Genomic DNA, 18,101 nt, shown 5'->3' on the forward strand with positions numbered 1-18,101 from the left:
TAAAAAAATTCAAAAAAAAAAAAAAAAAAATTTTTCCCCCCCCCCCCCCCCCCCCCTTCTTGTTTGCTTCCCCCTTTGACCATCTACTTTCTTCTTTCTTCAAACTTTCGCACACATTGTAAAGTTGATATCTCAATATCTGAATTCTAAACATATTACCTGAAAGTGGATCCTACAAGTGTGAAGTGTGTGAGAATAGGCATTCCATGCAGTTGGAGATACCCCTCCGATTAGCAGTTTCAATCAATTTTATTTTTTTATTTAAAGAAACAAAAATACACGAAGAGAAGAATGTGATTTCAACATAAAAATACACGACAAATTTAGTTCCAAAGTTATGATAACTTTTAAGAAATATAATAGTAAGCTATGCTATATGATAGGGATAAATCTCAAATTAGACGGATCCAATTAACGGAGGCAGTCATAAGTGACGGAGTCACCAAAAGAGACAGCCTAGGTATTCTACCAAGCAAAGAACTAGTAGATGGGCTCATAGCCTGGACGGAGAGGTAGGGCGACGGATGGACTCCTTAAGGTAGACAGATCCAAGGGAGACGGTTTGTTGAAGTCATGTGGCACCTATGTGGCATGCGTGGTCTCCAGGAATCCTAGTATGGAAATCTCTTGTATTCTATGCCCAACCATAATCAGAGGAATACCTACAAGAAAAGGATCCCATAAATTATGAGTATTAATGAGAATCTTCTCTACCCATGATCAGCTCTACACTACTATAAAAATCCCAAATCCCTTATAAATCAAGGTATGCATAATTCCCCAGTATGCAAAACTGTAGTAAAAAATTCAAACCAAAAATCAAAAGAATCATTTGAATTAATAAATGTACATTTATTTCTATCTTTCTTTCTATGCAGAGTAACTACGGTACCATTTTTGGACTACTAGACATATAGACTGGAGATCATTAATACTCTGATGTAGTAATCGGCATTAGAAGTGTCTTTTCGTGTGTGGAGATTTTGCATCTCGAAGCATCCTTTCTCGTGAGAGTATTTTTGCAAACCTGTAAGTAACAAAAATTTTACGTGAAATTATTATTGTGAGAAATATTTTATGACAATATATAGATTATAAATATAATATAATGGCATGTAATTGTGTACGTGTGTATGCATGCATGCATATTCTTCCATACTTTTTCAAAGCCTCCTCATTTGTGCCTCCATTTTCGACTGGTTCTGACAAACCCGTCTCTAAATTCACCCGTGATACTGGTTTCTTCAATATTCTTTCTCCTATATATTGAAGTTTTTCCAAGTTTTGTTTTGTAGAGACGTCAACTGAAGCATCTGTCCCGGTCAAGGTGTCATCCTAATGTCATATTTCAAAAGACTAGTCAATACTAAATAACTTTATATGAATTCAACATAGAAACCTAGAGAGAAACCAGAATTTTTCTTACTTGAATTCGAAGGTAATTATGTTCTGACCGAAGAGCTTGGAACAGCACAGCAATATGGACATCAACCATATCTGCACTTGCTTGAGTAAGCACATCCACTAATGGAACAAAACCACCATGATGTAACCAACCCAGAGTGCCCCACTTGGCTGCTTTTTTAGCATTGTATTTTGTTTGTTTTTAGACCCCTTAAAACACAATTGGATTAACCTAGTTAACAAACCAAGTTATTACTTAGTCCAAATTAAACAAATCTAGGTTAACACAATCATATAATCATATTAATGTAAAGTGTGGAATATAAAGAACACAAAGATATTATGACTCAGGAAAACCAAACTGGTAAAAAAATCTGAGAAGGATTTAACCTAGCTATCCTCATGGTAAACTGAATCCACTATGAAAGAATCAAAGTTTTATAATAGCGACTTAGATTACTAACATCCTATTGCTACCTCATGTAGAAAACTTATTGACACGACCACGGACTCCTTCTTTCTTGGTTTTTCCAGCAAGTACAAGCACTCCCGCTTGTATATCTTTAAGCTCTTTAGTGCAGCAACTGAATGATCATCAAGCTATCAATGAATTCTCCTTCTTGATAATCCTAAGCATATATGAAGGCGACCACCTCTCAGATCTCACAAGAGATTCACACACACAGCAAAAGGAGCAACTTCAAAAACGTGGCTAGGGTTTCCCTTTTATACCCAGGGCAAAACATAAAACCCTACACATCATATGGGCTTAGGTCTGAGTTGGAAATTCTGCAAAAAAAACATTTTGCCTAATTTTCAATCGGTCGAGTCTAATTCTCGATCGATCGAACTAGACCATGACAAAACTTCCCCCTTAGCAATCCGTGACAAAATACAAACACAATGCTCAAAGTTACAAGTAAAAACCCTTTACAAAAATAATGCCCATTACAAAATAATCCAACCTAACTACTATCCATCAGTTGCAAGTGTAGATAGCAACACAACTGAATCAACCTATATATTTCCTAAAATACTTAACAAACACATAAATGTATGTGTGAAAAATACAAGTAAAACAAAAATAAATTCTTGACTTCACAAAACACAAAACAAAGATATATATCATCAATAACTCATAAATATAAATCAATGAGCAATGAAACAAGAAATATAGATAACAAAGTATCTCCCCCTAACATGAATAGCCCAAAAACAATACATTAAGAGCCAAAAAATATACATACACAGTGAAGCACCTAGATACAATCTAAACACCACAAGCTCCAACAAACAAAATCTCTCCCCTAACTACAAAAATCCTCTACAAGTGTCCAAATGTACTCCCCCTTTTTATGACAAAATGCCAAAGGGCAATCAGAATCCATCATCAAAAGGAGGAGGCAAAGGTGAACGTCTATAAAGCGCCAAATCTGCTCGTAAAGCACGGAGCTCATCAAGCATGTCCACCAAAATCTGACCATGAGCCGCCTGAACGGTCATGATAGTCTCCAATGTACGATGAATATCAAAGTCATCCAAATTAGATGGTGGTGGAACAGCAGCAGCACCAACAGGATCAGCAGACGCCTCACCAGAAGTAGTTCCTGTAAAAGAAGGAGGAGGTACAGTACCAAAAGGCTCAACATGAGGGCATTTAAAGCTCTCTCTCATCTGGGCAACCCTCTGCCTAAGAAAAGTGGCACCTATGGGAGCAATAATGTGTACGGGCTCAAAAGCGGGAAAGACATCTAAACCTAAAAACAACAAAATCCTATGAATGAAAACAGGATGAAAAAAAGCATGAGCGGTAGAGGAACTCCTATGAACTTCGTTCAAAGAATGAAAACAAATGTGGAAAACTAATAGGAGCATCTGTAACAAGAGCATACAAAAATGCACATCACTCCAAAGTGTGTAGATGAGAGATAGGTCACAAGGAATGACACGCTATCCTAAAGAAAAGATAGGTAGTCTCAGTGAGCTCAGCAGAAGTGATCCGAGGATCAAAACCCCACTGGATAGAAGTACCAATGATGTATGACATGATGTCGTCTAGGGAAGAAGACTTATCATAAGGGTAAACAGGATGCTAAACCACAGGTACCCTAAGAGTATCAGTCACTACTCTAGGAGTAATAGTGAACTCTACACCTCGTATCCAACTCTTGACTAAAGTATTAGAATCATAGACGTAGATAGAGAGGTTTGAGTAGAACTCTCTAATCAGGGTAGCTAGAGGAGGATAATCAATATCCAAAAGTGGCAACCAGCCCCAACGCTTAAAGTTTACCCTAATGGCAGGATAAAGCTCATCTAACAAAACCTTACGCTCAACCCAAATCTTTCTCTTAAGGTTTAGTGTCTTATAAAGCTCTCGACTTTTCTCACTCCGAAACAAAATGCCCACAAAGGAAGGAGCAAAAGAAGAGGTGGATGTCCTATGGGCTCTAGTCTTCCTAGGCATGGTGCTAGGGTAAGGACAAAGACATAAGAGAAAGAACCAAAAGAACAAAAAGAAAAACCAAGGGCAAACTGCAAGTTAGCACCAAAATATATATATATATATATAGAAATAACAATCTATATGATGCATGAACAGATAAATGTCATGATGCATGCTCTAATGCAGTGATAACAAGTTCAATTTAAGTTTAGAATCACAAAATTGGCTTCATCATAGAGTTTATAACAAAAACCCCCAAAATTTTTGAAAACCACTTGTTCAATTTGTACTAAATTGACCAATTGATCATCACACAAGTTAGAAAACAGTTTATAATGATCAAATTAATCAATCCAACAAGCCAATTTCATCAATTAAACGCAATTTGAACAAAATAGTTTCAAGCCCTAGAATTTTTAATTTCTCACAATACATCAAATTGATCAAATTAAACACCATAGATCATGTTTATAACATCCCCCAACAAAAACTCATTGATCAATTGTGAAAGAAAAGGCTTAATTCATCAATTAACCCCAAAAATTTTATAGGTTCGAAATTTCCCCAATAATGCATGATTTGATGCATGAAAAGTGAAAATAAATGCAAAAGGAAGGGTACAAAGGTCTTACCGGCCTTGGGAGAGAAAAACCTTGCAAAAAGAATGGAGGAAAATGACAAAAAATCAGATTGGAGCCTTGGCCGAGTCGTATAGAGAGAGAGGGAGAGAGAGAGAGAGAGAGAGAGAAAGTTGAAAAACTTTTGAAAAAGTGAGTTTGAACACATGAAAATCAGTTTTTTTAAAAATTCTCTACACGATTTTCGATCGATCAAAAAACAAATTTGATCGGTCGAAAATGCTTCGATTGATCTAACACCAATTGAGCACCGATAGAAACACTGAAACAGACAGAGGCTAACCAAAATTTTTAATCGCAATTTCAATCGATCGAAAATAGGTTCGATCGGTCGAAATTATGGAAAAATCAGATTTTTGAAAAACACAACATTTTTACATAGAAACTCCTTAAAGCATTGATTTTTATAAATAAAATGCATGAGTATGAGATGAAATGCTTTTCAAAAGCACATGTTTTAAACCCAGATTTCCCAAAATTAAGATTTTCAATCAAGACCCTTATATTTTCAAGTATCAAACATGTTTTGCAAAAACTCAAGGAATTTTCAAACTTGGTTGGCAAAACCAAAATCAAAAACCATAACATGTACAAAGTTTAGCAAAGAGTAACTTATGTGGTGTGTGCAACTAGCAAAAACTTGAGATATATGTGAGGTGATATGTAAGTAGAAATCAAGCATAAAGTCTACAAAATTCATCACATAGAATTTGAGAGAAACTACCACCTAAAGAGGTACATCATATAACTCCCACATCTCCTAGAATAAAAACTTACAATCATGTAAGTTTCTTAATTTGCCTCATATTGTACACACCAATTTTAATTGAGCAGAAACTTATTAAAATAGCTGGGATAATGTATACACCAATTTTATTTGATTGATTTAATTATAGTCCAATAATATACACACCAGTTTTAGCATTTAAACCGAGGCTACACTTTATATTCTTTTTGTGCATATATTATACTTTCTCGAGCACAAAATCTTACGATATGCACTAAGGTGTTCATGAATGGCTAATAAAAAGTGGTGAGATGGTTATTTATGCCTTTCTCAATAAGTTCAAGTCCGACAATCAAAGGCATGTGACTTCAAGATAAAGATCACGTAATCAAAAACTATAAACAACTCCCATACAACATGCACTACAAAGCTCAAACTAGTAAAGTGTAATAAATAAGCTCATCCAAGCTAAACAAGGTACATAAACGTGTTATGTAAAGATAAATTGGTCAAACCTTGATTATAAATCCAAGATGTGAAATACAAAACACAAAAATCTTTTTGGTTTTAAAAAAATTTATGACCAAAAACAGAAAGCACACATTATGCTAAATGAACAATGCAAATGCAATGCATGATAGTGCTTAACTAAGCTATAGAGGATACACAAACAAGAAATATCAATTTCTTAATTAACCCTTGAGTACATGTACAAACTAGTACATACACAAAATCAGAAATAGCTTAGTACTTATATACTATTCAAGTTTCTCCACAATGTCAAGCATGTTTTAAATCAAGAGAGAGATATTATAACTCATGTAATCCTCAAAACAAATAAAATAAGACACAAAATAAAATATTTTTGTCTTTTTGAAATTTTTCAATGTTTTTGGATTCTTTTTTTAATAAAAAAAAATCTAAAAAACAAAACAACTAAAAACAAAAACAAAACATGTCCACAAACAATTGAAAGAATTAAATTAGGGACAAGTAAACAACACTCACCTTAAAGAATCTTTTGTCACCCATATAGCACGAGTCTTCGTCTTTGTAAGTGAAAATCCATGAGAAGTAAAGTGTATTTGAGAGATTGCACCAATCTTCTGAGAAAGGCTGAAATCTTGCAAATTCCTTTCACAAGCCAACAAGCTCAAATTTTTCAAAAAAATATGAAACAATTTATATGGACTTATGGCAGGAGAAATATCATCACATATCCTAAATTGAAATAGAGAATGTTTAAATTTCAATTTATGACAATTAGGACAAATGTGACCGAAGACACTACAAAAGTGACAAACAGGAAAAAATTTAGGAACATCAATATTCCTAACAACAAATCTTGTCTCAGATTTTGGTTTTTATCTCAACAAAGAACAATTTGGTCTAATATGACCAACAACACCACAACGGTGACAAGTATGCATAAAAACAGATTTATTATGTTCTCTAACAATAGGTTTAGACATAGGTTTAAAAACTTCAACGTCTATATCAGAACTTTTACTTTTGTCTAACCTAGCAAAATAAGCATTTTCTTTATTATTTCTCTTGAAATGAGGGATATAAACTTTCTCATTTTTAGGCTTAAGAGAAACAGAAACACTTCTGTTATCAACAACGAGCTGGGTACTAGTCAAATTTTCAATTTTAGCTTTAATTTCAACCAACTCATGCTCCAAGCTTTTCATCTTCTCATCTTGAGAGGAAATTTGATTTCTCAAAAATTCATTCTTTTTATTAGATTCATCTAATCTAACAACCAAATCCTCTTTTTCAAGATTAGCCAATTTTAACTCTTCCTTGAATTTCTTAGAAATTTTCATTGATTTCAATAATCCCTTACGGAGAATTTCACAAGCATCAATAAGATCAACAAAAACAACAGTGTCCTTTTTATTTAAATCATCACAATAAAAAACAATAAGACACTTGAAATTATCCATGACAACAGGGGTCAAGGATTAGCTCTTAGATCAAAAGATCTAAAACAAAAAAGCTACCTGCTCTGATACCATTTTTTTTTTTTTAGACCCCTTAAAACACAATTTGATTAATCTAGTTAACAAGCCAAGTTATTACTTAGTCCAAATTAAACAAATCTAGGTTAACACAATCATATAATCATATCAATGTAAAGTACAGAATATAAAGAACACAAAGATATGATGACTCAGGAAAACCAAACATGTAAAAAACCTGGGGAACATTTAACCTAGCTATCCTCAAGGTAAACTAAATCCAAAGCACTTGCTAAGAGCTGTTGAGGTCGCCACAAAGGTTTGGCAGGATCTGAAATTTCCCCAATGCCAGAGGGATTCTTTCAAGCTACCCTTTGGGAAGTGGCTTGAGATCAACTGCCAGAAAGAGATCAAAGCTGATATAATGGGGTGCCATGGAAAATTTTGTTTGTCATGGGATATGGCATATTTGGCTTCACAGGAATGAAGTCACATTCTGATCGGGAAGGGTGGATAACATGAGTCACATAAGGTGTATCAAAGAAAGCGCTGAGTTCTTCTCGTTGGCTATCAATTGCAAGGTATAAAACTTAAGTCTTTCATTCCCGTTGGCTGGACCAAACCACCTAAGGGGTGGGCAAACTCAATTCGGATGGTTCTGTGATGGGAAGTACGGGTAAGGCAGGGGAGGTGGTGTGATTAGAAACATGAGGGGGTTTGGATAAAGGAGTATGCAAGACAATTAGGAGCACTGACAGTTGCAGGGCTGAACTTTGGGCTTTAAGAATGGATTGGTGATGGCAAAGGAAATGGGGCTCAACAACCTTGTCATTGAACTTGATGCGCTGAGTGTTGTGATTCTCGTGAGATATAACAGTGCTAATTTGCTAATGGAACTTTTATTGACTGATTGCAGAACCTACTGAGAGAAATACCCAATAAACAAATTGTTCATGCCTACCGTGAAACTAATCAATGCGCTGATGCATTAGCTAATTGGGAGCGACTTCCTTTGTCTTCCTTTACTGTGTTTTTGTCCACCGCCTGTGGTGGATAATATTTTAGCTTTTGATAAAGCAAATATGTGTTGTAACAGACTTGTTAATTCCTAAGTTTTATGCAATTTCCTTGGTTTATCGAGGGAAAAAAAAAAAAAAAAAACATTGTTATTAGCTTATTACCTTTCAAAAATGATAAAAGAAGTTTAAAGTTTTAACATAATAATTATTCTTAGTCCTAAAATTTTGTAAGTAATATATACATATATAATATAATATAAGCATAGTTATATAATTTAACTTCAAATTTTAATATTATTATACTACAAATTAAGTTTCAGGTGCATATAGATTGACAATATATTTTGAGAAATATATACTTACATGTAACTTGTATATGTCTATAATTTAATCCTACAAATTAACAAATACATAATTTAATACTTCAAATTACTAAAATTAAATTTAATACTACAATTGTCAATAAAATATAATTTACTAATTAATAACAATATAATTAATACTTCCAATTATGTAAATATATTTTAATACTACAAATTAATTGAGTATAATTTAATAATTAATAAGATTTCTTCAAATTAATAAAATATAATTTAACAGTACAAATTAATAAAATAAATTATATTAATTAATAAAAATATTTTTTAATAATTCAATTTAACAAAATTTAATTTAATTTAATACTTCAAACTAATTTAATATATTTTAATTTAATACTTCAAATTAATAAAATATAATTCCTCACTAAAAATGAGTAAAATATAATGTAATAGCTAAAAAAAAAAATGTAAGATGTGACTCGAGGACCAACAATATTAAAATATAATTTAATATTTTAATTGGGTTCGGTATATAAAACTCATTTACCCATTATAACCTATTTAACTAATTGCTTCTAACCCAAACCCAACCCAACCCAATCATTATGGGTAAACCCCAACACATCCAATTACCCAATTATCAAAATTACCAAAATGCCCATAAAGTGTAAATGACCAAAGTGCCCTAAAATCTTCAAAAATGATTAAAATACCCCAAAACCTCAAAATAAACATGAAATCCAAAAAATGACCAAAATACCCCTGAAACCAAAAAATTACCAAAATACCCCCGAAACCAAAAAGATGAACAAAATACCCCCCGAAACATAAAAAATGATGAAAATACCCATGGAACCCAAAAAATGACCAAAATACCTTTGAAACCAAAAAAAAATGACCAAAATACCCCTAAAACCTTAGAAAAATGTCCAAAATACCCCCGAAACCTAAAAAATTACCAAAATACCTCCAAAACCTAAAAAAATGCCAAAATAACCTCGAAGCCTAAAAATTAACCAAAATAACCCCGAAACCTAGAAATGACCAAAATACCTCCAAAACCTTAAAAATGGACAAAAAAACCTCGAAGCCTGAAAATTAACCAAAATAACCTAGAAACCTAAAAATGATTGAAATATCCCCCGAAATCTTAAAAATGGCCAAAATAACCTTAAAGCCTGAAAATTGACCAAAATAACCTAGAAACCTAATTACATGATCGAAATACCCTCAAAACCTAAAAAATGATCGAAGTACCCTAAAAGCCTAGAAATTAACTGAAATACCCCCCGAAACCTAAAAAATGACCAAAGCACCCCTGAAACTTATATATGACCAAAATAACACATAAACCTTAAAATGACTAAAATATCCTCAAAACCTAAAAAACAACCAAAATACCCCGAAACATAATCCCTAAACCTAAAAAATTACCAAAATCCCCCCTAAAACTAAGAAATGACCAAAAAACTCCCTAAACATAGCAAATGACCAAAACACCCTCTAAACCCCTATTTTGGTAATTTTAGAGGTTTTGGGTGTATTTTGTTCATCTTATAGGATTCGTGGTATATTGGTCATTTTAGATATTTTGGGGGGTATTTTGGTCATTTTATAGGTTTAGAGGTATTTTGGTCGTTTCAAGGTATTTGTGGTAATTTTAGAGGTTTCAGGTTGTTTGTGGCCATTTTTGAGGTTTTGGGTTTATTTGGGTCATTTCAAAGGTTTAGGGGTATTTTCGTCACTTTATAGGTTTTAGGGTATTTTGATCATTTTTTAGGTTTCAAAGGTATTTTGGAAATTTTTTAGTTTTAGGTTGTATGTTTCGGGGAATTTTGGTCGCTTTTAGCTTTCGGGATTATTTTCGTCAATTTTTAGGCTTCGGGGTTATTTTGGTCATCTTTTAGGTTCCAGGGTGTATTTTGGTCATTTTTAGGTTTCAAGGTTGTTTTGATCAATTTTTAGGCTCTGGGGTTATTTTGGCCCTTTTTTAGGTTTTGATGGTATTTTGGTCATTTTTTAGGTTTCGAGGGGTATTTGGGTAATTTTTTTGGATTTCAGGGGTATTTTCATAATTTTTAGGTTTCGGGGGTATTTTGGACATCTTTTAGGTTTTGGGGGTATGTTGGTCATTTTACGGACTTCAGGGGTATTTTGGTAATTTTTAGATTTTGGGGGTATGTTGGTCGTTTTATCGTTTTAGGGGTATTTCGGTCATTTTTTGTGTTTTGAGGGTATTTTGGTCATTTTCTTGGGTTTTGGGGGTGTTTTAGTCATTTTTAGGTTTCGAAAGTATTTTGGTCATTTTTGGGGTTTTGAGGGTATTTTGGTAACTTTTAGGTTTTTGGGTATTTTGGTCATTTTTTAGGCTTTGGGGGTATTTTTGTAGTTTTTAGGTTTCAAGGGGTATTTTGGTCATTTTTAGGTTTCAAAGTTATTTTGATCAATTTTTAGGCTTCGGGGTTATTTTGGCCATTTTTTAAGTTTCGAGGGTATTTTGGTAATTTTTAGGTTTTGGGGGGTATTTTGGTCATTTTTTAGGTTTTAGGGATATTTTGGTCATTTTTTTTTTGGATTTTGGGGGTATTTTGGTCATTTTTAGGTTTCGAAGGTATTTTGGTCATTTTTTTAACTTTGGGGATATTTTGGTCTTTTTTTTTTTATTTTGGGGGTATTTTGGTCATTTTTATGATTTATGGGGTTATTTCAGTCATTTTTTATGTTTCAATGGTATTTTGGTAATTTTTAGGTTTTGGGGGTATTTTGGTCATTTTTTGGGTTTCGGGGGTATGTTGGTAATTTTAGTGGTTTTNGGTTGTCCGTCCCATCAGAGGCCTTATCGGTACTCAAGTGGCTCGCTCTAACCAACGTTATCCTGTCAAAGGGTTACCTCCCCATTAATGCGGCCAGGGGGGGTTAGTTGAGTGCATTCAATGCGATAGTGACGCCTTACTTTGGGGTTAAACTTTCCCCAAAACCACCCTTGTCAGGCCGAGGACAAGGTATCCTCGGCCTGATCCTAGGAAAGTAGGCTTTCCCCCCTTCCCCTCAGAAATAGCTTACACTCCTCGGCATGGGCCTTGGGCTTGCTATATGATGGGCCGAGGTTATCAGGCCCACGGGCCCCACAGGGGGTATTTTGGTCTTTTTTTTTTTGGATTTTAGGGGCATTTTGGTCATTTTTTGGGTTTTGGGGGGTATTTTGGTAATTTTTAGGTTTCGATGGTATTTTGGTCATTTTTTGGACTTTGGGGATATTTTGGTCATTTTTTTGGATTTTTGGGGTATTTTTTTCATTTTTATGGTTTCAAGGGGGTATTTTAGTCTTTTTATTTTTATTTTTATTTTATATGTTTCGGAGGTATTTTGATAACTTTTAGGTTTTGGGGGAATTTGGTCATTTTTTGGGTTTCGGGGGTATTTTGGTCATTTTGTAGGTTTTGGAGTTATTTTGGTCTTTTTCTGGGTTTTGAGAGTATTTTGATCATTTTTAACTTTAAGGGGTATTTTGGTAATTTTAGTGATTTTGGGGTATTTTAAAGTTGGTTGAATTGTAGAAATGATACTTGGATCATATTATAAACATGATCTTAGAATTTGAGGTCATTGATCTATAATACTTCATATTATAAATCCCATTTATCTTATAAAAAAAATCCCATTTAAAGTTAACAACTTTATGTGTTGGGGTCCATATATTTTCCCAAATATATGTTGGACTCCACTCAATGACCGGAGATTGAGTCTGTACTCTTTTTGTTAGATTTGGGCCTTATTCTTAGTAAGTACAATAATATATAGGTGTATTTTTCAAAATAATAATAATAATAATAATAATATAAATATACGGGTATAAAATTACATCACATAATTAAGTGGAGTTCATGTGTAGTTCGCCTGGCACATGAAAATTGGGTTTTATTAACATGTGATTTTAGAGCATAAAATTTTTTATAAAAAAATGAAAAAATGAATAATTGTTTTGACAATTTTTTTAATTTTTTATAAATTTTTTTTCAAAATAACTGGTTAATTTATATCTTAAAAGCATAAATTAACTAGAGCCATGAAAATTTTTCCATCTTATGAGAACTTGGGCTCATGGTTAGGGGTGTCAATTCGGGTTAGCGTGTCGGGTTCGTGTCGTGTCGAGGTAGGGGTATTCGACTAAATGGCTCAACTCTAACCCGACCCATTTAATAATCGTGTCATGATCCTTCAACCCTAGCCCGACCTATTAATAAGGCGGGTTGACCTGACCCAACCCATTTGACACGCTTAATAAATGAGTCGTGTTGGGTTGACACGAATGTAACACAACCCATTTCAACCTGCATAATATTAAATATAACATCCATCTAGAAACAATTCTTTTTACATCCCAAAAAGCAGTGCAGACACTTCAAGTCTTCAACTCACATTCAAAATAATATAATTCAACAAAAATATAACATTCATCTAGAAATAAGTTCTTATCACTCCAAAAGAAGTGCATACACTTCAACCCAAATTCAAAATAACAAAGTTTAACAAAAATAAAATAACAAAGTTCAACAAAAATATAATATCCTTGGAACTCGTCAATTGCTAAGTATTAATATTGAAAGAATTTGAGCAAATAATAGACTAATCCTGACTATGACCACAACTAACATCCATAAATTCTTTGTTGATGTCCAAATTCATAACATCTTCCACAAGCTCATCCAATTTCATTTGTGCAAGTTCTATGCCAAAAAAAAAAAGTATTAATAGTTCTAGGGTCTGTAAATTTTCAATTTCTAATTAAATCCATTGTAAATTTTTGTAATTACTCACTTTTCTTTTTAAATTTAAAATATATGTTGGATATAAAAGGTATTTGACAAATCTAAAATAAAATAAATATTTATTTGTTATACGAGATAAATGGGTTGTGTTAAGTAGGTCATTTTGGGTTGAAACAAATAAATTGGCGTGTCAAACGTGTCTATTGCGGGTTATGCGGGTTGACCCGCTTATGACACGTTTCTTATCGTGTCGCTTTCGGATTGACCTGTTTATGACCCAAACCCATTAAGGCCCAACCCTAACCCGAAAAAACCAGTGTCGGGTTCGTGTCATGTTCGCGGGTTGGGTCGAACATTGACACCCCTACTCATGGTCAAGTTCCGTAGGGCGTTAAAGATGGTATCAGATTATAAGGGTAGTAAACTTAGACCTTTCATAGACAATTATTGGACAAGGCACTCATGGAAATGTGGCTTAGATGCATTGATGATTGAATTGACAGCTTTATTTATTGACTTCGTTTTCTATGCTCCGGACTCCAGAGTTTCTACCAGAGTTAACGGTGCATGACTTTGAAAACTAGATTCGTAGTCAACATATTAACCACTTTATTATCACACGGTAATCAGAAAACTATATCATTAATTATCTATTGTTGATAGTATAGAGTTGGTTCACGCTTGGGCCATGTCTTCTAAATCGGTTTTGTTATATGTTATTGCTCCAAGAATTTATTGGGAAATGATCTGTTTTCCAACTTGAAATTTCCTGAAGATGATTTTGTTTCTTTCTCATTTTAACTTGTTACATACTCCATATATGACTTTTACATCTGAGTTTTCTTGATAGACTCCCGCAAGCAACTGGCTCGTAGTCCCAGACTCGTCACAGCTTTACTCCACATAATTGGCCAAAATGGCCCAATACCACTTTTTTTTGAAATTTTTAGCAAAAAATCACTGTTTCGGAAATAAATAGCAAAGTACCACTTTTACTAGAAATCGAGTTTCAAAAACTCGAGTTCCCCTCAATTTTGCCACCGTGGCATTGCTGACATGGAATTTCTGTGATTAAAAAAAATTATGTGGTACTCGAGCTTGAGAAACTCGAGTTCCATGCAACACAATACTCGGGTATACCAAACTCGGGTACGTTTTATAAATAAAATGCAGGGAAAAAAAAATTTACACAGTACTCGAGTTTCCCAAACTCGAGTACTGTGTAAATTTTTTTGTTTTGTTTTGTTTCTTTTTTTTTTTTGTTTCTTTTTTTTTTTGTTTGGGGATAATGAACAAATAAACATAAAGGTAAAAATAAGTGACTTTTTAATATTTTTATTTATTTAAACAGAAGCATTGTAAAATATAGAGATTTTAATTTCAAAATATGAATTTAATTTCTACATTAATTAAAATTGTTCATTGTTTTCTTATAAAAATTGTTCACTGTTTTCTGTATAAACTATTTCTACGATTTTGCATAAAATTATTTTCTGTTCAGCATTATTTAAGAAATTGTTCACTCTCTTTTCTGCATAAATTATTTTCTATTTATTGTTTAAAAAATTGTTCATTGTTTTCTCATAAAACACCTAGTGAAATCGTGTTTTCTAAATTTAAACGCCAAATCTGAATGCTTTTTCATGTTTGAATTTCACAATAATCGAATATATTTTTTGCATTGATAAAATCTATTTCTACATTAATAAAATTTGCTCTTTGCACATCATATTTACTGTATATTCAAATCTACTTACTGCATTCATAAATTTTTTTTTTTTGCATATGAGGGTAATATTTACTATTGACTATTGGGGTTTGTGCACTTTCTCTAACTATGCAGGTAGCCTATAAACTAATGGTTATGCATGAAGGATGTTTGGAAGGGAAGTTTCAGTCTATTGAAAGACTAAGGGAAACCAATCAGGAGAAAGCTATTGTTCATCATGTCAGACAGGTGATTATAAGTAGAAATCTTGCCTTGAATCATTTATGCTCCTTAGAGAGGTTCTGAGGGTCCCATGGTTTAGTTTTTTGACAGTTATGTGGAAATACGATATTGTTTTCTTTGCAAGTTTCCAGAAATTATCATGTAGCTTTCTGTTTCTGTTGTTGCACTTGATGTGATTAATCAATGCTTACCTTTGGAACCCTAATGAGTGTTGTTGCATTGTTATCCTTCATCTCTATATTTTGTATATATATCAATTTATAGTAAATTCATTATTAATTTTTTTTTTTTGGTTGGTTGTAATTTCAACACTCTTTTTGCTATAACATACTACTATTTAATCAATTAAATCATTTGGTCTCCTTACATGCTTTGTGTTGATTTCTTACTTTATGTAGTTACTTCTTTTCATTTATAAGATGATTTAATAATGCAGTCACAAGAGCAACCCTATTCAGGTCCTTATTCATGTGATCAATGCTACTTTGTTGTTGCTTTCCTACTTCTTATTGTTGCATATTGAAAACAAATTTGAGAATGTTGAGTGAACTTCCATTATAAATATAAATATATATATATATATATATAAGAAAAAGAAGGAAGAAAAATTAAACAAAAGGGAGATCCAGAAGTGGATGAACCTTATAAATGTTGGCTAATTTTGTTTTAATTAGATTTTCTTTTTTGGTTGGGGAGCTGTATTAAAATGAGTACTAGGTGTTCGATGAAATCCTGCAAAGAACTTGGGATAGAAAAGGTTATGTTTGGGTTATTCTAAAACAAAATTAAAAGGAATTGGATTGGGTTACTCTCCACAAATTTGCTTCCAAGGAAGGATGATCACACCATTCTCTTTAGCTGGATTTTTTTTTTTCAATTGCTAGAAATATTTTTCTCTCCATCATAGTGGATGTTACAGTTTTAGTTGTTTAGAATAGGCTTAAAAGAAAATCTATTTGTAAGACAACACATTTTTATGGATAGCATACTAAGTGTTATATACATTTTAAATTTGAAATTCATACCAAGTGTTATTTTTAAAAATTTATAAATTCAATTGCATTAGCTACATACTTATTTAATTAAATTTATTTAAGTATGACTTTTGAAACAAAATGTTTCTCCAAATATTTACCTAAAATTATTTGAATATATTTGCTTTCTCGGATTCTAATTATTTCTATGTACAAAAATTTATTTGTGGACTCTTACAAAATTTACATTATTTTTATTTCTATTTTGTTGAAAATAGATGTATTTTTTTTCCAAGAACCTAAAAATACATGTACTTATGTAATTCCCGTGCATTTGCACGGGTTTAAAAGCTAGTTTCCTTAATATGCCAATGTACACGTACGAGAGTCTTAGAGGCATCGAGCACATCATGGTCGACAAACCTACAAAACTAAGTACAGATACCACCGCAATAGAGTTCATTTAAACATAAATTTAAACATGAAAAACAAATTCGATTATTGTGAAATTTAAACATGAAAAAATATTCAGATTTGGCTTTTAAATTTAGAAAACACGATTTCACTAGGTGTTTTATGAGAAAACATTAAACAATTTTTTAAATAGTGAACAGAGAATAATTTGCACAAAAAAGAGAGTGAAATTTTTTTTTCAATAATGCTGAACAGAAATAATTTATGNACTTAGTACTCATTTTAATACAGCTCCCCAACCAAAAAAGAAAATCTAATTAAAACAAAATTAGCCAACATTTATAAGGTTCATCCACTTCTGGATCTCCCTTTTGTTTAATTTTTCTTCCTTCTTTTCTTATATATATATATATATATATTTATAATGGAAGTTCACTCAACATTCTCAAATTTGTTTTCAATATGCAACATCAAATTTGTTTTCACTCAACATTTGTTTTCAATATGCAACATTGTGACCGGAGTTGGTAGCTATGGGGCGGCTTTGGGCGGGTGTGAGGACATCCGTGCCAAGAGCCGTTGTGGCCGCAGCCCCACTGGGCTTCCGGTGCGGCAGAGTCTAGGCGTAACCTTGATGGCGCCATACACGGTGGCCCGGAGGGATGTCGTTGAAGTATCTAATGTCTCTCCTCGGAGCACACCCCCGACGGAGGAGACGTGTGAATTCATGTCACGGGCGGTGCTCGAGTGTTGCCGTCTCCAACGGCCAACGCTCGTGAGGATTGGAGAGAATCAAGGGAACATCACGGGGGAGGGCGTCCCGGAGCCCCTGCATCTGCTCCTCGCTTTGTTCAAGCTCCGCCGCTCCGAAAAAGGAGTTGTTGGTGGCCTTGAAGCGAGCCAGCCTCAGCCCCCTTCCGCCCTCTTATTGTCAAGTTCTCCCATTCTCTTGATGCCAATAAGGGAACGGGTTGACACTTCCCTCTAGCTAGTTCTAGGACGGGTCCACCTGGGCCTCTGATTGTAGAATTAGCTTGTAAATTTGTTTGTAAAAAATGCCTGCCTGAGCCTCTGATTGTATTATGTACTTTTCTATTTATGAAATAATATAAAGCTTTCTTTCTTTGCTGTCGAATCTTCCACTTTCCTGCGATTTTTTTTTTAATACGTCGCCAACCTACTGTAAAACGACCATTTAGAACAATCGCCTGGTGCGCCGGCCAGCGCACTAATCCTTCCCACAGACGGTGCCAATTGTAGGGACTCAACTTGGATTGGACCCAGAGTATGAATGGGTTTGCAGCCCAACAAGCCCAAACAATAAATTTGTAGAGAGTGGATCGAAGGTTTAGGCACTGGCCGGCGTTCACGAAGCATGAATTCCTTTCTTTTATTGGAAAAAATACTTAGAACTATTTACAACTGGGGGATGCTCCTCGGCCCATGGCTGAGGAGCCATTTTCTTCCCCCTCCCT

At 33.6% G+C, this 18,101-nt stretch overlaps 1 pseudogene; it reads right to left on the reverse strand.

Moving 5' to 3' along the window:
* Positions 1 to 954: 954 nt before the first annotated feature.
* LOC112016394 (patatin-like protein 2) overlaps positions 955 to 18,101 on the reverse strand; it is a 49,859-nt pseudogene continuing 32,712 nt past the window's right edge.

The sequence above is a fragment of the Quercus suber genome, unplaced genomic scaffold (assembly GCF_002906115.3).
Source record: "Quercus suber isolate HL8 unplaced genomic scaffold, Cork oak 2.0 scaffold_117, whole genome shotgun sequence".
NCBI lineage: Eukaryota > Viridiplantae > Streptophyta > Magnoliopsida > Fagales > Fagaceae > Quercus > Quercus suber.